Source organism: Anolis carolinensis, unplaced genomic scaffold (assembly GCF_035594765.1).
Source record: "Anolis carolinensis isolate JA03-04 unplaced genomic scaffold, rAnoCar3.1.pri scaffold_12, whole genome shotgun sequence".
Taxonomy (NCBI): Eukaryota; Metazoa; Chordata; class Lepidosauria; order Squamata; family Dactyloidae; genus Anolis; species Anolis carolinensis.
Genome location: NW_026943823.1, coordinates 15,651,081 through 15,675,859, shown reverse-complemented (window position 1 = coordinate 15,675,859; position 24,779 = coordinate 15,651,081). Strand labels below are relative to the sequence as shown.

The following is a 24,779-nucleotide window of genomic DNA, read 5'->3' as shown; positions in this document are numbered from 1 at the left end:
TCGAGACCCCAGCCAAGCGAGGCCAAGGGCTGTGGCGCCCGACGAGAGAAGTGGGCCCACATTGCAGGCGCCTGGGCTTCTCAAGTGCTCTGTACAGGGAGAAGGACCTGCCCCGAGTGTCCAGCTCTGGGCAGCACGATTCAGGAAGGACATGGACATAGGGTTGCTGTGAGTTTTCCGGGCTGCATGGCTATGTTCCAGAAGCATTCTCTCCTGACATTTTGCCCACATCTATGACAGGTATCCTCAAAGCTTGTGAGGTCTGTTGGAAACTAGGCAAGTAGGGTTTATATATCTGTGGAATAATGTCAAGGGTGGGAGAAAGAACGCTTGTCTGTTGGAGGCAAGTGTGAATGTTGCAACTGGCCACCTCGATTAGCATTTGATGGTCTTGCAGCTTCAAAGCCTGGCTGCTTTCTGCCTGGGGGAATCCTTTGACATAGTTTGATGTCCAGAGAAGGGAGACTACAATGGCTAAAGACCTGGAAGCCATTAATCTTCATGAGGAGGGGCGTCGGGAGCTGGAGGTGTTTAACTTGCAGAAAAGAAAGCTGAGAGAAGGGGACAGACAAACCATATTTAAATGTTTTAAAAAGATGTGACATTGAGGAGGAAGCACATTTTGTAGCTTAGAGACTATAGAGCAGACCTTTCTAAACGTTTCATGTTTCTTGAACATGCATCCTTTCATGACACAGTCATTCAATTTTACTGGCAAAATGGAGGTTAAACCAACTCCTTATAAGAGTTTCATACAATATGTATGTGTGTATCACACACACACACGTTTCATATTATCTTTATTGTATAAACAAGGTTTTGAATTTTGAATTTACACTTACATACTACTGTTGATCCCTGTGCAGTTTCCTCTCTAGCCGCTCCATGGGGTTCACCACAAACACCATCATCAACAGATGGTATCCCTTTTAGTATCTCTTTTAAAAGATAAAGGTTTTCCCCTGACGTTAAGTCCAGTCATGTCTGACTGGCGTGTGGTGCTCATCTCCATTTCTAAGCCGAAGAGCCGGCGCTGTCCGTAGACACCTCCAAGGTCATGTGGCCATAAGGCATGACTGCATGGAGCGCCCTTACCTTCCCGCCAGAGCGGTACCTATTGATCTACTCACATTGGCATGTTTTCGAACTGCTAGGTTGGCAGGAGCTGGAGCTAACAGCGGCTGCTCACACCGCTCCTGGGGTTTGAACCTGGGACCTTTCGGTCTGCAGCTCAGTGCTTTAACGCATTTTGCCAGCGGGGCTCCTGTATCTCTTTTAGTGGCCGTTATTGCAACTCAATCCACAAATGGTGCAAATTCTAAAAGTTACAACAGCACCTACAGTTGAACAGCGCCAGCCTTTGTTTGTGGTTGTGGAGTGGGGGAGCATTTTTCACACAGCACACTTAGAAACTATATACGACACACCAGTGGGCCCCAAGACACAGTATAGATAGAGCAATTGATTCAAATTGCAGGAAAAGAGATTTGACTTAAACAGGAAGAATTTCCTAATGGTAAGAGTTGTTCGGCAGTGGAAGATGCTGCTGCCAGGGAGTCCAGTGGAATGTCCTTCTCTGGAGGTTTTAAACAGTGGCCGGATGGCCATCTGTCGGGAAGGCTTGGATTGTGTGACTCTTTGTGGCAGAAGGGTTGGACAGGATGGGCCTCTGGTCTCTCCCAGTTCTTACGAATGCGCCCTTTTCAAAGGTGTGATGCTTGTTGTGTGTTTCTCTCTCCCCGATCCCTCTGGGAGCATGGATGCACATGCATTGAAATGCATGCCTAAGAATAAACCCTATGCCCTCCATTCCATCCGAGGCTTGTCCATCTGCCAGGCGCAAACATCACCAGCTGCCCGGCTCTAGGGAAGTGTGCAAAGCAGTTCTGTTAATATTAACACATTCCAATGAACGCAGGCAAATAAAGCCTTTGCACTTATGCCTTGCTCTTGGGCTTCCCAAGAGAGGCAGCAAGGCAGTCGGAATGGTGCATCAAATGGGCTTTGAGTCTGGAGAAAGTCCGTTTTGTGGGGGGATTTCCCTGCTTTTGGGGGCTCAAGAATGGCAACATCTGTGTATTGGATGGCACAGAGCTGGTCCAGATATTGTCACCACTTCTAAGCAAGCAAACAACGTTACCATTTTGCAGGAAGGACTCGGGTCCATCAAGCAATAACACAGAGCAATAACACAAAGCAATAACACATGTCTTAAGACGTCCAAAATGCCCACAGCTCAGTATGATTGCTACACACATGCATTGCCTTCTCAAGTATCATCATCATCGTCCGGTTTCCATCTCTTGACCGAGATGCAAGCAGGCTCGCCACATTTTTAAAAATGCAGTTTTGAAACACAGCATACAAATATTAAAACCAAATTAAACATACAATTACAGTTGCTTAAAACACTGTCTAAATCAGGGGTCCCCAAACTAAGGCCCGGGGGCCGGATACGGTCCATCGAAGCCATTTATCCGGCCACCAAGGCACAAGGGAATAAGGGGGTTGGGCTAAATGACCCAAGGGGTCTCTTCTTCTCTTACAACCATTATTATTATTATTATTATTATTATTATTATTATTATTATTATTATTATTATTTTATTATGGCTGGGTGACCATCTCTCAGGGGTGCTTTGCATCTGCTTTTGGTGCACAGAGGCAGAAGGGAGTTGGACTCAATGGCTGAAAGGGTTTCTTCCAACCCTCTTTATTATTAGTAGTAGTAGTAGTATTAGTATTATTAGTATTAACAGTAAGGCTGGGTGGCCATCTGTCAGGGGTGCTTTGCTTGGTCTTTCGGTGCACAAAAGCAGAAGGGGATTGGACTCAATGGCCCAAAGGGTTTCTTCCAACCCTCTTTATTATTATTATTATTATTATTATTATTATTATTATTATTATTATTATTAACATTGAGGCTGGGTGGCCATCTGTCAGGGGTGCTTTGCTTGTTTTTTCGGTGCACAAAAGCAGAAGGGGATTGGACTCAATGGCCCAAGGGGTCTCTTCCAACCCTCTTTATTATTATTATTGCTGTTGTTATTATTATTATTATTATTATTATTATTATTATTATTATTATTATTATTATTGCTCGGTGGCCAACTATAGTCCGGCCCTCCAACGGTCTGAAGGATTGTGAACTGGCCCCCTGTTTAAAAAGTTTGGGGATCCCTGGTCTAAATAATCAAATACTGTCGCCCTTTGATGCTTTTGGATGACTCCAGCTCTTATCATCCCTCTCCATTGGCTACTTGGACAAGGGCTAATGGGAGCAATGGCCCATGTCTGGAAGTCCTCACAAAAGTGGAAAATAGGTTCATTGGTTCCGGTCAGTTTGGGAGAGTATTGTGGAATGAAGGGAAGCTCTTTTCGGTGCATCTACACTGTTGAAGGAACACAGCTTGACACTATTTGGATGCTATGGAATCCTGGGATTTGTAGTTTGGTGAGGCACCAAAGAGAAGGCTAAAGACTTTGCAAAACAATGATGATTCCATAGCACTGAGCACTGACAAACTGTATTAATTCGACAGTGTCAGTGAACACTCGGCCCCTTCTCGCAAGCCCTATTGATTTGTTTTCTGGAGCTCAGAAATGCACAGAGGGGCATTGCACCACCTCATGCCTTTACTCAGATGTAAGCCCTGCTGAGATGGGTACATCTTGTTCCCAAATGCGCATGTGATGCACACGTCCGCAGCCTTGGAAAAGGAAGCCGCGGTTGTTCCAAGGAGTCCTTGGAGGGTTCCTGCCGCTCCTTTGGCCTGGCCCTTCTCCGCCTGACCCACATATCCCTGGCCTCTGACTGCGCTTAGGCTATTTTGGGCTCCTTGAGCTTCCTCTCCATTGTCTCTGATCCATTTTCAGGGCTCCTTGATCTTCTCCAGCCCTTCCAGAAGCATCTCCTTCGCTTTCAATCCATTCCCTATCACCATTGCCTTGGTTATTCTATTGGATGGCTGGATGGCCATCTGTTGGGAGTGCTTTAATGGAGTCTTCTTGCCTGGCAGAAGGGGGCTGGACTAGATGATCTTTGAGGGTACCTTCCAAATCCAGAATTCTATGATTCTATGATGTGGCATGTATTTCGACAGATAGGATTCAACCCCTTGAATAACATGGCTTCAGCATGGTGTAGTGTTCCAAATATTGCATCTACACTGTTGAATTAATACAGTTTGACACCACTTTAACTGCCATGAATCAATGCTATGGAATCATGGAAGTCTTAGTTTTATGAGGCACCTTTGGCAGAGAAGGATAAAGACCTTGCAAAACTACAGTGATTCCCTAGCAGTGAACTATACAGAATTGAAAGTGATGTCAAACTGCATTCCTTCTATACTGTAGGTGTTTCCTAGGACCTAAGATGACCAGAGTTCGAATCCCTGCTTGGCCTGGGAAACCCAATAGTAGCCTGGGCAAATCGCACTCTCTCAGCCTCAAAGGAAGGCAATAGTGGCAAACTTCCCCAAAAGAGTACTGCTCTAGGAATTGAACCATAATGTAGTTGACTGCAAGACACAAAGTAACAGCAAGAATACTAAGAATGGCATTGTTAACATTTGGACTAAAACCCAGAATAGATTTTTCTCGTTGACCCTCAGACAAGGAAGCCATCGGCTGTCCTGGCTTCCAAGACATTCAGAAGAACGGGTAAGTTTGTTTTAGTATAGATGTGGTCTCCAGATATATATCACATTTTGCAACAAACCTTAGAAAGTTACTTTTGACCCATAATATTTCCCCATGAATGCATGACAAACTTAGGGAAGTGCTTTGCTGCCAGAGGTGTTGCTGAGTGATTTCACTTTTTGCAAAAACCGTGACTTCAGAGGTCTGGCGTGTCTAGCCAATCCAGAAGGCCAAATGAAACCCAGACGGGAAGAAGACAAAAGCAGAGGTTTGTTCTCAATGGCCAGAGAGGATGTCAGTAGAGAAAGCACTCCAAAGTACTGACATACCACAATTGTAGTGAAACGGAAAAAGGAAAAGTATGGTATATAATATAGTTTAAAGCAGGGGTCCCCAAACTAAGGCCCGGGGGCCACATGTGGCCCATTGAAGCCATTTATCCGGCCCCCGCAGCGGCAGCTCCCTCCTCCTCCTCCTGGTGTGTGCCTTCCAAAGCTTTGCTTGTTTATAATGGTATTTTAATTATTATTTATTTAATAATTATTAAGGGTGCTATGCTAGTGCTTTTGGTGCACAAAGGCAGAAGGGGGTTGGACTAAATGGCTCTTCTAACCCTCTTTATTATTGTTGTTGTTATTGTTATTATTGACATAACAACACAGTATAACACAACAAACGAGATATATGCTGGATTTCGTATAATAAAATGACAAGTCAAACACTTCCCTAATGTTTAGGACTGTGTGATTTTATTATTATTATTATTATTTTATTGTATGACACAGCAAACAAGATAGATATGCTGGATTTCGTTTCACAAAATCACAAGTCAAACACTTCCCAAGTGTCTAGGACTGTGTGATGGGTGGCCATCTCTCAGGGGTGCTTTGCTTGTGCTTTTGGAGCACAAAGGCAGAAGGGGGTTGGACTAAATGGCCCAAGAGGTCTCTTCCAACCTTCTTTATTATTTTTATTATGATGATGATTATTATTATTAACATTGAGGCTGTATTTGTTCCTGTTTTGTTTGTTTACTTCAAAATAAGATATATGCAGTGTGCATAGGAATTTGTTCATAGCTTTTTTTTAAAAAAATATAGTCCGGCACTCCAATGGTCTCAAGGACCGTGAACTGGCCCCCTGTTTAAAAAGTTTGGGGACCCCTGGTTTAAAGTAACTAATTTATGAGTTCTATATTTGTAAGTTTTATATTTCTATAGTAATATAATCTTTAATATATCCAATCTGTAACAACAACTCGTATCTGTAACACCCCTAAGCAGCTCGAACACTGGAAACCAACACGAAGGCCAATAAACAATCTAATATCTTTATTAAAGCAATAAAAGTTCTAAACAAAAATAAGCAGAGTATATAGTCCAGCAGTTGACCTTTTAGAGAAGATCAAAATTAGTCCAATAAAATGAAGTTATATGTCCAGTATTAGAGTCTAAAGTCTATAATCCAAATAACCGAAACACACTCAAACTCTGGAAGTTTGAGTGGGGAAAGAGCAAGGTTTCACAGGAAGATTCTTGAAGTGAAGTCCAGAACAAGGATTCAAGGCTAGGCAAGGTATTTCGTGGTTGATCTGAAACGCAGTCCAAACTTGGCAAGGAGTGGGACGCAACTCCCAGTCTACTCGTGAGTAAGCGCACCGGTGGGCCGCTTGGAAGCTCAGGAACAAGAGATGATGTTCTACGATCAATAGTCACGTTGACATAGGGAAAACTCAGTGCAGAACTTTTATTGAAGTTCAAGAGCTCCCCCCAAGCAGGTGTTTGACTCCCCAAATCTTCCCAGAGAAACGGAGCTGTTTCAACATCGCACCAGATGCCTGCCTCCCCGAAACTTCCCAAGGGAAACGATTTAGCCACAATCGCCTCTCTCCGCTAATCTCATGCTTCTCCTTAAAATCTGCCTTTGGGAACGATTTGTTTTGAGAAAAGCCCTTCTATGAAAGACCAAACTTTCCGGAGAACCAGGCTCTGTTCCAAGGGCGTCTCTAATTGGCTCTGGCATGAAAATGTCAACAGGAGACATCTGGAAAGGGACGGAATCTTGCTGAGATGGAAGAAAGCCCAAATCCTCTTCAGTTTGATCTATGATGGCTGCGGGGTCATGGGCCAAAGGTGCCTGAGACATCACAGTATCCAACTTATATAAGAAAGGGGTTGTGGTGACGTACCTACTTAAGTCTGAACTGGATTTAAATGAAATCAGTGACAAACCATAACACTGTCCCTGTTGTATATCCAACAACTAATGTTAATCTATTTGCAGAATTTGTTCCAAAAAAGCAACATATATTCTAAATTAAGTATCCAATAATTATATTATTATGCAACTGGAATTGTATAACTCTTAACATAACATAAATATGGCAACACTTCACATAAGTATACATATAAACCTGTTGCAGTTTCTTATATAAATTGGATTTATAAAAAACTATTAGAATTGTCAACTAAGTCAGAAACCGTCAAAAATTGTGCCATTAAATGTGCAAAAAAATTCAGATGCCAAATCATGATGTCGGAGTGGGAAATAATTTGGAATAAGAAACTAAAGTATACGTATGCCTCAGATTTACAAGAAAATTGGCTTAAAATGTTTCACCGATAGCATATAACACCAAAAAAATTTAGGAATAATGTACAAACATACACAAAACAAATGTTGGAAATGTAAAAAAAACAAGAAGGGACTTACTTCCTTATCTGGTGGACTTGCCCAGAAACAATATTTTTTTGGGAAAATAATACATGAAGAAACACAGAAAATATTACAAAAATCATTCCCAATGAAGCCAGAATTTTACTTACTTGGACTAACGGAGAAGGCAATAAACTTTAATCAGAATGAGGATATTATTTTTACATATGCAGTGACAGCTGCAAGAATAACCTTTCTGAGATATTGGAAACAAAAAGAAATCCCAACAAGACAACAATGGTTAGAGAAACTGGACGAAATATATGATATGGACAAGTTAACATACTTAATGAAATCAAGCAGAGGAAATGCAAGAAAAAGGACAGACTGGGAAAAATATGAAGAATACAAGAAAAAGTCAAAGGAAAATTAAACAAAAGGGGAATCCGAGGTTGGAAACTATGAAATAGACCAGAATATAAAGGAAAAACAAATAAGAAATGAAAATAATACCACAGAATAGAAAATGGAAGACCAAATAGGACTTTTTACCCTGCTAAAACCCCACATCCCAGACTACTTACCTATAAAGCTGCTTTTCTCTCTCTCTTTTTCCCCATATTCAACTTCCACCCCCCCAATCTTTCCTCACTTACCTTTCCCTTTTAATCATGTACACGGAATAAAATCTTAATAAAAATTATTATTTTTATAAAAGACGGTGTAAAGAAGTGTGTTTTTATTTTGATTTATAGATGTCATGTTTGTTTAATTTCGTTTTAAAAGTCATGTTTGGCTATGTTTAAAAGGGTAAGTATTAGTTACCAGTGCGAGGGGGATGGTAACCAGCTCAGCATTCTGAGGCAGGTTACCATAGTAACGAGGGCGGAGCCAACCGCCGTTTGAAGGAAAAGGAGGGAATGTTTTAAAAACCAGTTTAGTCTGTGATTTTTAGTCACAGGGAAGACACTGGTTCCAGGTTAGGGATACCAGGGAAACTCAGATCTCTGGTGGTGTTGAATTAAGCAAGTTAGGAGACTTGTTTAGGTTTATTTGTAGAGTCTGAGTAGTAAGGGGAAGTAATCCCAGTTAGATCCAAAGTGATCAGTTCATAACTTTGAAACCATTATCTAAATGCCTTTAAAGAAGTTACTATAACCACTAAGCTCAGTGCCTGAAATAAACTTGTTTTTGTTCTTCCATATCCAAGTCTCTGTCACATATATTCAAAACTAAGTTATGATACCATCTAAAGTAAATAAGAAGAATAAAGAAGATAAATTCCCCTCTGCCTGACATCTCCACAATTGGTGGTTAAATAAAACATATTTATATTGGTGGCAGCGGATATAGTTAAATATATAATAAAATAATTAATAAAAAGATTCCTCCTCTACCCCACATCTCCACAAAATTGGCGGCAGCGGTGGGATATAAAAATTCCTCCCTGCCACATCTCTGCAGACGGCACTTGGCAAACGTCAAAAACATGGAAATATGGAAGTAGTTCAAGATATCATTGGGATTGTTCAAGGGCTAAATGTTTTATGTATTGTGTGTGACTGTTTTATAGTTTTACAATTTTAATGGTTTTAATCTATCTATGGTCATTGTTGTTTTGATATGTGTTGTTTTATGCATGTAAGGCACTGAATTTTGCCATTGATTATGTTGGGAACCGCTTTGAGGCCAAAGAGACCCTAGGGATAAGAAAAGTGGTATAGAAGTGCAATAAATAAATATGGAAATTAAAGGAAGGTGATTTGGGTGCGACCGGACAACATCCCAAAGGCAATTCATAACAAAGGTTTTTAGGTGAGACAAAAGCGCTCGCTCGCTGGGTCTGGTGGAGCTTATATTTCATGCTTTAATACATTTCATTATACATTCCATCTTGGGGGTCCGATTTCTTGATATAATTTCCCCAACATTTTCTACAAATGATTTCTTGCACCACTAGTTACTTTTCCAGTCATTTGTCATTACTTTTTAATATATACAAACAATTCAGCATTGATAAGGAACAACATAAACAGGGAGTGGAGGGGAAGGGGAGGTACAGTCAAAATGCTTCGAAAAATACATATTAAATTACTGTATATACTTGAGTATAAGCCTAGTTTTTCAGCCCTTTTTTTAAGACTGAAAAAGCCCCCCTCGGCTTATACTCGGGTGAGGATCCTGGTTGGCTTATATTTGGGTCAGCTTATACTCAAGAATATATGGTACATTTATTATTTTTTTCTATTATTATTGGTATTATTACATTTATTATTTTTCTCTATTATTATTGGTATTATTACATTTATTATATTTCTTTATTATTGTTGCTACTATTACATTTATTTTACTCTATTTTTTATTATTATTAATACAGTAGAGTCTCACTTATCCAACACTTGCTTATCCAACATTCTGGATTATCCAACGCATTTTTGTAGTCAATGTTTTCAATACATTGTGATATTTTGGTGCTAAATTTGAAAATACAATAATTACTACTTAGCATTACTGCATATTGAACTACTTTTTCTGTCAAATGTCTTGTATAATATGATGTTTTGGTGCTTAATTTGTAAAATCATGACCTAATTTGATGTTTAATGGGCTTTTCCTTAATCCCTCCTTATTATCCAACATATTCGCTTATCCAACATTCTGCTGGCCCGTTTATGTTGGATAAGAGAGACTCTACTATATTACATTTATTATTTTTCTCTATTATTGTTGCTACTATTACATTTATTTTACTCTATTTTTAATTGCTATTAATACATTTATTATTTCACTCTGATCTTATTATTATTATTATGATTACATTTATTATTTTTCTCTGTTATTGTTGCTACAATTACATTTATTTTACTCTATTTCTATTATTATTATTAATACATTTATTATTCCACTCTGATCTTATTATTATTATTACATTTATTCTTTTACTCTATTTATTACTACATGTATTATTTTCCTGTATTATTTATTATTATTATTATTATTATTATTATTATTATTATTACATGTATTATTTTACTCTATTATTATTAAAAGGACACATAAGCACATTTACATTGAAGAAGATGAGAATAATGATTTGATCGGAGTTGGACAGTCTTATCTTAATTTATTTATTTCTTTATTTATTTACTACATTTATATGCCGCCCTTCTCACCCCAAAAGGGACTCAGAGCAGCTTTCAAATTACATTCACATAAAATATATTATATTATTAGCATAGTACAATACTAGCATTAAATTAGAGCTTGATGTAAACATTCAAAAACATTTAACCTACTGATGCTTCAATTAATGTGATTTTATTGGTATCTGTTTTTAATTCTGAAATTTACCACCCTTGGCTTATACTGGTGTCAATGTTTTCCCAGTTTTTTTTGTGGTAAAATTAGGTGCCTCAGCTTATATTCGGGTTGGCTTATACTCAAGTATATACGGTATTATTTTTTATTTTGGAGACATTGCACCAACCACACAACATTATCCCCATTTGTGATGGAGCATCTCGCCCGGAGTATGCCTTTAATCCAAGTATCCATTTTGGAGCTTTAATCCCATCTATCTTTGCTATCCGGATGCAATGCTTCCGTGTGAGCAACCTCCCTTTGGTCCTCCTTCATACATAAACATTATATATACATTTTGAAAAGGATTTCGCTCATTTCAATCCGGCACCAATGGAGCAACGATGCTGCCTTTCCCATAATACTGCACATCAAATGCATTAGGAAGGCGGCCAGTAAGGGATTTACTCGCAGGATTTTTCAAGCCACAAAGAGCAATGGTTGCATCTCAATCAAGATAAAAATGGATAATAATAAGAATTATTATTATTATTATTATTATTATTATTATTATTATTATTATTATTATTATGTCGATGGCTTTCATGGCCAGAATCACTGGCATGCTGTGAGTTTTCCAGGCTGTATGGTCATGTTTCAAAAGTATTTTCTCCTGATGTTTCGCCCACATCTATGGCAGGCATTCTCAGAGGTTGTGAGGTCTGTTGGAAATGCGGCAAGTGGGGTTTATATATCTGTGGAATAATGTCCAGGGTGGGAGAAATAACTCTTCTCTCCTTGAGGCAAGTGTGAATGTTGCAATTGACCACCTTGATTAGCATTGGAAAGCCTTGCAGCTTCAAAGCCTGGCTGCTTCCTGCCTGGGGGAATCTTTTGTTAGGAGGTGTTAGCTGTCCCTAATTGTTTCTTGTCTGGAATTCCCCTGTCTTCTGAATGTTGTTCTTTATTTATTTCCAGACAAGAAACAATCAGAGCCAGCTAACACCTCCTGACAAAAGATCCCCCCAGACGGGAAGCAGCCAGGCTTTGTAGCTACAAGGCCATTCATAATAATATAGTAGAATCTCACTTATCCAACACTCGCTTATCCAACGTTCTGGATTATCCAACGCATTTTTGTAGTCAATGTTTTCAATACATCGTGATATTTTGGTGCTAAATTCGTAAATACAGTAATTACTACGTAGCATTACTGCGTATTGAACTACTTTTTCTGTCAAATTTGTTGTATAACATGATGTTTTGGTGCTTAATTTGTAAAATCATAACCTAATTTGATGTTTAATAGGCTTTTCCTTAATCCCTCCTTATTATCCAACATATTCGCTTATCCAACATTCTGCCTGCCCATTTATATTGGATAAGTGAGACTCTACTGCAATACTATATCTTTATTTATATCCCACTTGTCTCCCACATGGGACCCTCATGGGATTAAATGCTAGTCAAGGTGGCCAGTTGCAACATTCACACTTGCCTCAAGCAAACAAAAGTTATTTTTCCCACCCTGGACATTATTCCACACAGATATATAAACCCTACTTGCATAGTTTCCAACAGACCTCACAACCTCTGAGGATGCCTGCCACAGATGTGGGTGAAATGTCAGGAGAGAATGCTTCTGGAACATGCCATACAGCCCGGAAAACTCACAGAAACCCAATATTAATAAATAATAATAATAATAATAATAATAATAATAATAAGAAGAAGAAGAAGAAGAAGAAGAAGAAGAAGAATCATAGAAGAAGAAGAAGAGGCAAATGCAATTAAGGCCAAGATCGAAAAATCAACTGATGACCCAAAATGCAGACTGTGCAAGGAAACCGACAAAACCATGGATCTGGATCATATCCTCAGCGGCTGTAAGAAAATCGCACAGACAGACTACAAACAGAGGCACAACTATGTGGCCCAAATGATTCATTGGAACTTATGTCTCAAGTACCACCTCCCAGCAGCAAAGAACTGGTAGGATCACAAACCTGCAAAAGTATTGGAGAATGAGCACGCAAAGATACTGTGGGACTTCCGAATCCAGACTGACAAAGTTCTGGAACGCAACACACCAGACATCACAGTTGTGGAAAAGAAAAAGGTTTGGATTATCGATGTCGCCATCCCAGGTGACAATCGCATTGACGAAAAACAACAGGAAAAACTCAGCCGCTATCAGGACCTCAAGATTGAACTGCAAAGACTCTGGCAGAAACCAGTGCAGGTGGTCCCAGTGGTGATGGGCACACTGGGTGCCGTGCCAAAAGATCTCAGCTGGCATTGGGAAACAATAGACATTGAGAAAATTACGATCTGCCAACTGCAAAAGGCCACCCTACTGGGATCTGCGACACCATCAGAAAATACATCACACAGTCCTAGACACTTGGGACAACTTGTGATTTTGTGATACGAAATCCAGCATATCTATCATGTTTGGTGTCATACAATAAAATAATAATAATAATAATAATAATAATAATAATAATAATAATAATAATAATAATAATGTAAGATATAAACAAGCCCTCCTTCTGCTCTAATAATGAGTTGTTGCCACTATGTAAGCCAAAGCCATACCTGCTTCCATTTTCTCCCAAATTTTAAACTCTATTGACATGGGCACCAAGTCCTTATGCTATGGCAATTGTGGCTTCTTCCTCTCTCTGAATGAAATGTTAGCAACTTAGCAACGTGGGGCTTTCCTTTGGGTTTCCCTCATCTAGGACAAGTCTAGCAGCTTGCCGCCCTTGGGGACATCACTGGATCCAGACTCCTATCCGCAAAAAAGGCTAGACATGGATCAGATGCTTCCCTGGATGGAGAAGGATAATAATAATAATAATAATAATAATAATAATAATAATAATAATAATAATAATAATAATACGGCAGCCCAAAGGCAACGGCGAGATCAGGAATCTATTTCTGATCCAGTTTCCATGGCAACGTCGATGCTTGGAAGGACCCGGTCCAGACAACCGTCTCCTGGTGTTGCCTCGCCGCCTTTTGTCTCCTTCTTCCTATTCTTCAGAGGAGATTTGCACTATATAACTTTTTGGGGGGGACACCTTCAACTCCTATGGGGAAAGGGGGATGTTTGCATTGACTATCACATTCCTCCCAGTCGTGAAATATGTGAAATATGATCAATGTGGAATAAGACAAGCTATATTATATATTATATATTATATTATATTATTATATTATATACTATATTATTATTATTATTATTTCAGAAGGTAACTGATGTGCAATAGGAAGAGCCGTATGCAATTAGAGGCCGTACAGTAAGGCAGGCTGTGTAATAAGGTAAATTATATGAGATACGAAGAGCCATCTGAAATAAGATGAGCAGTGTAATAAGACAACGTATGTGAAATATGATAAATGTAAAATAAGACAAGATATATCAGAAGGTAACAGATGTGCAATAGGAAGAGCCGTGTGCAATTAGAGGCCGTACAGTAAGACAGGCTGTGTATGAGATAAGAAGAGCCATCTGAAATAAGATGAGCAGTGTAATAAGACAATATATGTAAAATATGTTCAGTGTGAAATAAGGCAAGCTATATCAGAAGGTAACTGATGTGCAATAGGAAGAGCCGTGTGCAATTAGAGGCCGTACAGTAAGGCAGGCTGTGTAATAAGGTAAATTATATGAGATAAGAAGAGCCATCTGAAATAAGATGAGCAGTGTAATAAGACAACGTATGTGAAATATGATAAATGTAAAATAAGGCAAGCTATATCAGAAGGTAACTGATGTGCAATAGGAAGAGCCATGTGCAATTAGAGGCCGTACAGTAAGGCAGGGTGTGTAATAAGGTAAATTATATGAGATAAGAAGAGCCATCTGAAATAAGATGAGCAGTGTAATAAGACAACATATGTAAAATAAGATCAGTGTGCAGTAAGGCAAGCTATATCGGAAGGTAAAGGATGTGCAATAGGAAGAGCCGTGTGCAATTAGAGACCGTACAGTAAGGCAGGCTGTGTAATAAGGTAAATTATATGAGATACGAAGAGCCATCTGGAATAAGATGAGCAGTGTAATAAGACAACGTATGTGAAATATGATAAATGTAAAATAAGGCAAGCTATATCAGAAGGTAACTGATGTGAAATAGGAAGAGCCATGTGCAATTAGAGGCTATACAGTAAGACAGACTGCGTAATAAGGTATACGAGATAAGAAGAGCCACCTGGAAATTTTATTTATTTATTTATTTCCAGCATTTATACCCCGCCCTTCTCACCCGAGGGGACTCTTTGGGCGGCAAAATAAGGCAAACAGTCTAATATGATGACTAATGTGACATCAGAAGATCAATGTGCAATAAGACAAGTTAGAAAATAAGGTAACTTACATGAAATAAGAGTCCTGTGAAATAGGAGACTGTGTAGTAACTGTTATGTGCAATAAGATCAAAGTGAAATAAGACAATGTAATAAGGTAACTGATGTGCAATAAGAAGAGCCGTTTGAAATAAGATAAGCTGCGTAATAAGACAAGTTATGTCCAATTAAAGAGAGCCATGAGCAACAAATAAGATGGCTTATTTTCAATAAGAATAGCCATTTGCAATAATACAAACTATATAATAAGGTAACTGATGTGCAATGAGAAAGGCCTTGTGAAATAAGACAAGCGATATAATAAGGTAACCTGTATGAAATGAGAAGAGCCATGTAAAATAAGAGACTGTGTAATAAGACAAGTTATGTGTGATAAGAAGTGTCATGTGAAATAAAGCAAGCTGTGTAATAAAGTAGCATATGCATGTGTAATAAGAAGAGCCATGTCTAAGACAGATTGTGTGATATGACAGGTTATGTGTGATACAAACCAGGTGCAATAAGACTGTCTAATAAGACAAGCCATATACTAGAAGAATTAGTGAAATAAGAACCATGTACTAGAAGAACCATGTTCTAAGAATAATGCGCAATAAGAAGAGTCATGTGCAATATAAAGAGCCATTTGCAATACAAAGAACCATGTGAAATAAGAAGAGCTAGGTGAAATAAGAAGACTCCTGTGCAATAAGAAGGGCTATGTCCAATAAGTAGAGGCATGTAAAATAAGAAGAGACATGTGAAATAAGAAGAGCCATATCCAATAAAAAGAGCCAGTGCAATAAGAAGAGCTATGTCCAATAAGAGCCATGTGCAATAAGAAGAACCCGTGCAATGTGCATTTCAATTGCTTCTCTGTGTGAAATTCACAAACATGTGGACAACTTCAACAGAAAGGAGGAAACCATGAAAATGAACAAAATCTGGCTACCAGAATTAAAAAACTCAAAAATCTGAACAGTAAATAAGAAGCAACACTCTGAGGCATGGGAACTAGGGGCAGTTAACAAAGAATGCCCCCAGTTAGAAAGTAGCTACCCTGTTTCCCCTAAAATAAGACATCCCCAGAAAATAAGACCTAGTAGAAGTTTTGCTGAATTGCTAAATATAAGGCTTCCCCCGAAAGTAAGACCTAGCAAAGTTTTTGTTTGGAAGCATGCCCATTGAACAGAACACCAGAGCATGCAGGATCGGTAAATGTACGTACATAAAGTGTTGTACATGGAAATAATGGTAGTAACAAGAAATTCTTGATCGGATTCACAGTTTGTCTGGTTATGCTGGTTTGTGATGACAACTACTGTACAGTATATAATAAATGTTCATTTTTTTTGTTAGACAATAAATGTGAATTCTTCTTCGTGGAAAAATAAGACATCCCCTGAAAATAAGACCTAGCGCATCTTTCGAAGCAAAAAATAATATAAGACATTGTCTTCTTTTCGGGGAAACACGGTAGTAGATGTAGCCATTCAATGCAAATTGGGTGATTAACTGGAACATTTATGCTGGTCCCTCACCCTGGACTTTCCACAGATATATATAAACCTTCCTTGCTTAGTTTTTCCATACCTCACAACCTCTGAGGATGCCTGCCATAGATGTGGGTGAAACGTCAGGAGAGAATACTTCTGGAACATGGCCACACAGCCCGAAAGACATACAACAACCCTGTGATCCCGGCCATGAAAGCCTTCGACAACACACATTTCACAGTTGGCTGGTTCAGCAGGGCTCTTCTCCGGATCAGTGGAACTCCCTGCTACAGGTCAGATCAGGTTGAATGCAGGGAGCCTGTTTTGTTCGGTCTCAAGATGAGCCATGTGAAATAAAAAACCCAGGTGTAATAAAGAAATAGGCTTGTGCAATGGGGCAGTAGGTCATTGGCTGGGATTCTGGGAGCTGTTATCCAGAGATGGACTTTCCCAAGCTCTGCCAACATATGGTGGCAGATGTGGGCAACGGGGGTCTCATGCCAGCCCCCCAAAAGGAGCTGTGAGGGCAAAGTTTGGGGTCCCTGTTTCCCGATGCATCCTTTCTTACAGCACGGCCCATTCCTCCCAGTGCAATTAGCGGTGTTTAGGTAACAAATTGCGGCACTAATGTAATTAGCCCAGCGGTAATTGGCTCCGCAAAGGGCATGCTAAGCTCTGTGCAGGCAGGATGGCTCTGATTAAGCAGGCAATCTGAACTTTGTGGGATTATCTTTCAGGAGTCCCCTTCCAGCCAACAGGGCTCACATTGACAGAATATACGGAAATTTCTCCTTCAAAGAGGTCACTTGAGTATGTGCAAAACGCCTCTTGCTCATCTACACCAACCTGAACATATGTCGATGGGCCTTGGTGAGAACTTCAAACTGCAAAGAATATCCAGCTAGGTCACTAAATCAGCGTTTAAACAGAGGCTGGATGGTCATCTGTTGGGAGTGCTTTGATTGTGTTTTTGCTGCATGGCAGGGGGTTGGACAAAATAGGTCATGTGGTCTCTCCCAACTCTATTATTCTACGAATATTCTACGATTATTCTATCAAGCTTGGGGGCCCCTGGTGGCACAGTGTGTTAAAGCGCTGAGCTGCTGAACTTGCTGACCAAAAGGTCCCAGGTTCAAATCCCAGGAGCAGAATGAGTGCCCGCTGTTAGCCCCAGCTCCTGCCAACCTAGCAGTTCGAAAACATGCAAATGTGAGTATTTATTTATTTATTTACAGTATTTATATTCCGCCCTTATCACCCCGAAGAGGACTCAGGGCAGATTACAATTAACACATATATGGCAAACATTCAATGCCAACCGACAAACAACATATATAAACAGACACAGAGGCATTTTTAACATTTTTTTCCAGCTTCACGATTCCGGCCACAGGGGGAGCTGTTGTTTCACCGTCCAGTAGTGGCTGTACTTCCTCATTCCTTTCCTCGTGTTTTGCTGGCAGTTTTATGATGTTGTAAATTAGTTAAATTAGCCTCCCGCATAAAGCGTACCTAAATTTCCCTAATTGACAGATGCAACTGTCTTTCGGGGCTGCATAGGTCAACAGCAAGCTGGGCTATTTAATGGTCGGGGGCTTAACCCGACCCGGGCTTCGAACTCATGACCAGTAGGGATTTATTACAGCTGGTTACTAGCCAGCTCCGGCGGGAAGGTAACGGCACTCCATGCAGTCATGCTGGCCACATGACCTTGGAGGTGTCTACGGACAACGCTGGCTCTTTGGCTTAGAAATGGAGATGAGCACCAACCCTCAGAGTCGGTCATGACTGGACTTAACATCAGGGGAAAACCTTTAGCTTTTTATCAAGCTTATTCATTCAAAGCATTGGGAAACAGTTAGTTTGGCATCGATGCTAACAAGGACTCCAAAGCCCATCTGCCTGGAGGCTTAGGCCCAGTTCAATACAGATGGCGACTCGAATTGAACTAAATACTCAGGGATTCAAGTCCAGAAGCTGAAGATTTATGCACTTAGAGGCCTGGCTTTGGGCCGGGAAATCCATCCAGCTGAGTTTTTCCACTATTTAATATACAAAGCCGACTGGGATAGTGATCTGATCACTTTGAGCTTCCCTGGGTTTCAATCCTCTTCTTCAGGCTCATTGAATGCATCTTAAAGATGGCACTTTGAATTTTTATACCTCTTTGGAAGCTGATCCTGCTTCCCCTTCCAAAGAGGGAGAAATTTGCAAATTTCGGGGCAAATTATTATCCAAATGGAAGTTTTTGCTGAGGTTGGAGGAGCACAGGCGCCCCCTGATGGTGGATGTGTGCCTGTGCAAGTTGGGTGAGCCACACACAGAACAAGGAGCAGAATCAACAGAATATACTGGAGGAGATTGGAGAGGATTGGCCCTGGAGTTCGGGAGTTATAGTTCACCCCGCCCGCATCCAGGGAGCACTGTGACTCCCAGTGATGACGGATCTGGACCAAACTTGGTACACAGAACTCCCACGACCAACAGAAAATACTGAAGGAGATTGGGGAGGATTGACCCTGGATTTTGGGAATTGTAGTTCACCCCTCATCTAGAGAGCACTGTGACTCCCACTGATGATGGATCTGGACCAAACTTGGTACACAGGACTCCCACGACCAACAGAATATACTGGAAGGGACTGATAAGGCGGATCCTGAAGTTTGGGAGTTATAGTTCACCCACTTCCAGGGGGCCCTGTGACTCCCACTGATGACGGATCTGGACCAAACTTTGTTAACAGGTGTGTGTATAGCGGAACCAGCAGCGTCCAGTTAACACCATGTGCAAAAGACTCAGACCAGGCAGAGGAATTGAAAGAACAAAGAAAACTTTACTTGTTGAGTTGAAGTCAAATAAACAGTTCAGCAATCGTACAATGTCCTTGTAGTTGCATAGGATCAATAACTAATCAATCAGCATTCAATATATACAGCATAGCATATTTAAAACTGCTACTTGACCGTTGCTAGAGAGCCTGTCTTTTTTGTGCTCTCCCTGCAAGCTCAAATTACCAACTGACACACTCAGCCATCTGCCAGCAAACAGATACATTGTTTGAGGCGTGGCTTTGCCTCTGCAAAGCTGAGCTCTTTTGCAGAGATCTCTTTTGCAAACAACTTTGCAAGGATTTCTTTACAAACAGACACACATAGCAATTTGGCGCAATAAACTTGGTACACACAACTCTCACGACCAACAGAATATACTGGAAGGGACTGATAAGGTGGACCCTGGATTTTGGGAGTTATAGTTCACCCACTTCCAGGGGGCCCTGTGACTCCCACTGGTGATGGATCTGGACCAAACTTGGCACACTTAACCCCCACAACCTACAGAACATAATGGAGGAGATTGGGGAGGATTCACGCTGGAGTTCGGGAGTTATAGTTCACCTTGCATCCAAAGAGCACTGTGATGCCCGCCAACTACAGATCTCAAACAAGCTTAAGCAGTTGAAGGGGAAAAGGAAAGGGCCTGAGGCTGTTAGGAATTTTTTTGAGTTGGAGTCCAAAACACCTGGAGAGCTGAAGTTTGCCCATGCCTGCTCTCACTGATTGACTCAAGGAAGGTATAAAAGGCACAGAGTCGTTCTTTGGAATTACGAGTTGCGCTTGAACCAGATAGATAAATCGGAGCAGACATTCTAACTAAAGGCAAGTCAGCTAATGGGAAGTTTAAAATGTGAGGCGTCGGCTGCTTAAGAACCCAGCCCTAAATGTGTAAAGCAAACAGTCTTTAAATATGTAGGAAGCCTAGGGAGGCGTCCAGAGAGAGCAAAAGGTGCGAGGAGATGATCCGGGAGGAAGAAGGCTTTTTGAGACGGCAGCAAAACCCAATTCCTTCCCAGTTCCTGGAGATGTAGGGCAGCCGACTGCCTTTGGACCACTTTTTCTCTTGAGGAATTAATAGAGGGCTTGAGAGATGGATGGGTTTTCGGAGCCAAATGGAAGCATTAAAAATTCAGCAGGTAGAATAAACCCGAGAGCTTAGAAATGGTTGGTCTTCGAAGAAAAATGCTTCCCGTCTAGTTCCTTTTGCATAAGGATGTGGGTGTACTACAGTTCACATCATGCGAGATTAATCCCCCTCAAACCCCACAAGTACCGTATATACTCGAGTATAAGCCGACCCGAATATAAGCCGAGGCACCTCATTTTACCACAAAACAACTGGGAAAACAACTGGTAAAAGCCGAGGGTGGTAAATTTCAGAAATAAAAATAGACACCAATAAAATTACATGAATTGAGGCATCAGTAGGTTAAATGTTTTTTAATCTTTACATAAAGCTCAAATTTAAGATAAGAGTGTCCAACTCTGATTGTTGTCGACCGCGTTTTAGGGGATCGGGCCCTTAAGGAGAGACCCGACCCGGTCCAGAGGGAACGGACCTTGGCGAAGCCAAAGGAGAATATAAGCCGCAATACAACCTGAAGCCTGAAATGAAGAAGGTTCGCCAAAGTTGAAGGAAAATCCGCCAAGGAGTCTTTATTAAGCAATTCAGCTGAAAAGGACGCTAATAGCGATCATTCAATCTACTAGCGTATCATATGTTTCAAATAAAGCCATATTTATACAATATTTCGGTCTGACAGCCCTTTGAATTTCCCGCCCCGCTCCCCCGCCCATCTGATCGCGGATAGGCTGGGAGGTCGAACGAGGCGGGCTTTCGTTTCCCACCTTGCTTTGCTGGCCCAATGGGGAGCCGCTTTTTGTCCCCACTCGGGCCAATCAGAGAGGAGGAGGCGGGAGCTATTGAAACAATGAAGTGACCGGACAGGAAATATCAGATTAATCCTGGCCCGGCCGATTTCTAAAGGAACTAATGGCACCCATCAAGGATGTCCGGGGTCCTGTCACGTTCACAGATTTTAGATATGCCTTGGGGTGTCAGGGGGAAGTAAAGAAGGGTGGTGATGAGCCGTCATTGACGGGCCCCACAGGGTGCCTTCCTGAGGCGTCCTGGCCTGGGATATGACAATGTTTGCCTTGGGGTCGAATCACCTCTAGGAATTTGGTGACTCAAGCCCTATATTGTCCATGCGATCGGAATGAGATTGGATTAAACTGTGGCAGATTATCCTTTTGTTTTTGGGAAGGGAGGTCTGGATCATGGGGACTAGGGTTCACGTTGGGGTCATAATATTTCCCATTTGATTTCATGATTTGACAATTATATGGGATAGAATGAAAATTAAAATAAAGTTGGAACTTAAACCCAGCTGGGAAAAACACATAATTTCCGGGGATCCCAAAGAGTACAAATACATATAGGCAGATAGACAGATTTCAAGGAAGTAAGGGGGGAATCCATAGAGGGGGGGGTTACATTGCATAAAGGGGAATCATGGATGATATAAACAATTGAAAACATTTGATAAGAATGAGGTTTACAACATCTGGGGAACCCAATATGGAAAGTCATAGGAGTGGAGTTCAAGCAGCATGATTTCACAATTCATGAAGTTAGCCCAATGATTAGAAATTCATACAACAGTGGGTCATGAGGGTGTCCAGGTACATAGAATATGCAAATTCATGGATACATGAGGGAAAAGAGTTCATCTGTGATGGGAGGAATTCGTAGAGATGGCATGGGGAAGAGGCACATGTGGGTTGCAGTCTTTGGAAGTATAGGATTTCATAAGTCCAGGGGTAGGTCTGGGGAAGAGTGTCCTTCTCCTTCATAAAATCATGAAAGTATGAATGAAACATGGAGGACACCCGTCCGGGCACCCCCTGGCAGCTGTAGAGAGGGTAAGAGTTCTTGGAGAACTATGTTTCCCCAGCGAGAGAGCGATCCCCCCATCCCCAGTTCACAGAAAGGGGCTAGGGATCTCTTCCGCGGGGAGAGGAAAGTCCGGGATAAGGCAGCAGTTTGGCTTGAAAGGAGCAGTCGGTCCCGTTTGACAGTCAGCTGTTGAGGTGCCGAGAACTGGACCGATTTCGGTTCCGCTGGTGGTCTTCGAGTCAGGAGCCTTAGAAAGGGTTAGGACTAAAAGAGGAGCGTTCTAGGGGTAATTTTGATAGAGATATGAGCCGATTTGTATCGTCCGCCATATTAATCTATGGCGGAGAAACCTCAGCCGGAGTTAAAGGGACGGGAGAGAGAGAGAAATTGCATGCAAAGGAAGGAGTCAGAGAAAGATACAAAATAACCAGATAGAGAGTGTTACTGTTAAAATGAATGCTACTTTTATTGGGGGATTTGTTACATAGTTCAGGGAAGGGGAAAGTGAAGAAAAAAAGATCTTTTAATAATAGTCTGCTGCGGTCCCGTTCCGTTCCTTTGGTGAGCGATCTGCGGAACTCTCCGCTGCGCTTTTAAATTAACTTGAGAGCCGGGGTGACGGTCATCATGATCAAATCATTATTCTCATCTTCTGCAATGTAAATGTGCCTATGTATCCTTTTAATAATAACAGAGTAAAATAACACATGTAATAATAATAATAATAATAATAATAATAATAATAATAATAATAATTTAAAAATACAGGAAAATAATACATGTAATAATAAATAGAGTAAAATAATAAATGCAATAATAATAATAAGATCAGAGTGAAATAATAAATATATTATTAACAATAATAATAATAATAATAATAATAATAATAATAATAATAATAATAATAATAGAGTAAAATAAATGTAATAGTAGCAACAATAATAAGCTGAACCAAATATAAGCTAGCTTATATAATATAAGCTATATAGTAAATATAATACTAGCTTAGGTACCTGGTGATGCCTGGTTAGGTAATTTGTAACACTATTTATTAGAAAAAGTCAGTCTTTGCTTTTGTTTTTTATGAATGCTCCCATTACAAAATGCATAAGGATGTGGGCAAACTACAACTCCCAAAATCGTGGGTCAATCCTCCCCAAACCCAGCCTGTATTCAAAGTTGGCCATGTTGAGTCTGTGTGCCAAGTTTGGTCCAGATTTGTCATCAGCTAAGTTCAGTGCTCTGTGGATGCAGGTGAACTACAACTCCCAGAATGCAAGGTCAATCACCCTCAAAGCCCATCAGTATTCAAAGTTGGGTCTGTTTGCCAAGTTTGGTCTAGATCAGTTGTCAGTTGAGTTCAGTGCTCTCTGGATATGGGTGAAATACAACTCCTAGAATAAAAAGTCAAACATCCCCAAACCCTATCTGTATTCAAAGTTGACCACATTGGGTCTGTGTGCCAAGTTTGGTCCAGATCCATCATCAGTTGGGATCAGTGTTCTCCGGATAAGGTAAACTACAACTCCCAGATCTGAGGTCAATCACCCCCAAGCCAGGCCTGTATGCACAGTTGGCCATGTTGGGTCTGTGTGCAAGTGTGGTCCAGATCTGTCATTGGCTGGGTCCAGTGCTCTCTGGATGCAGCTGAACTACAACTCCCAGAATTCAAGTTCAATCACCCCCAAACCCTGCCAGTATTCAAAGCTGGCCATATTGGGTCTGTTTACCAAGTTTGGTACAGATGTGTCGTCATTTGCAAACGTCATTTGTGTTCAGTGCTCTCTGGATGTAGGTGAGCTGCTGAGCTGCTGAACTTGCGGACCGAAAGGTCCCAGGTTCAAATCCCGGGAGCGGAATGAGTGCCCGCTGTTAGCCCCAGCTCCTGCCAACCTAGCAGTTCGAAAACATGCAAATGTGAGTAGATCAATAGACGGGAAGGTAAGGGTGCTCCATGCAGTCATGCCGGCCACATGACCTTGGAGGCGTCTATGGACAACGCCGGCTCTTCAGCTTAGAAATGGAGATAAGCACCAAGCCTCAGAGTCGGTCACGACTGGACTTAACGTCAGGGGAACCTTTACCTTTTTACCTAACCTCATGAATTCCTTCTATCTGGATTTCTGTTATAATAACATATATAACATGATACATATATAAAACAACAACAGTGAGGTAATATAAACAGAACATTAATATAAAACCCAGAGCGCAATTGTTGGCCTAGTGTGGCCAAGATAGCAAATGGAGAAAAACCATTCACCTGTCAGGATAATATACAAACTACTACTTTCCCACTTTGAACTGGGTTTGCTGCAACTCAAGGACAAAGGGGGAAAGTGGGAGGAGGAAAGAGAAAATGGGACATTTTAAAAACAGCTGGAAAAAATAAAATACACTGCAACAACTGACATAAAAGAAAATTGGTACAAGATGCAGTTCCGCTGGTATTATACCATGGATAGATTAGCAAAATTCAATAAAAAGAACTCTAAATTATGCTGGAAATGCGAGGAAAAAACCCAGGAACTTTCTTTCACCAATGGTGGTCATGTGAGAAAATTTAAAAATTCTGGAAGATAATCCACCAAATGA

At 40.8% G+C, this 24,779-nt stretch overlaps 1 long non-coding RNA gene across 1 annotated transcript; it reads right to left on the bottom strand.

The window, feature by feature from the left end:
- Positions 1-5,960: 5,960 nt before the first annotated feature.
- LOC134294075 (uncharacterized) lies at positions 5,961-11,152 on the bottom strand. Its single transcript, XR_010001059.1, has 2 exons — positions 9,955-11,152; positions 5,961-9,921 (listed from the first exon to the last, which is right to left on the bottom strand). It is a non-coding gene; the product is annotated as an uncharacterized LOC134294075 (long non-coding RNA).
- Between the last annotated feature and the right edge of the window lie 13,627 nt (positions 11,153-24,779).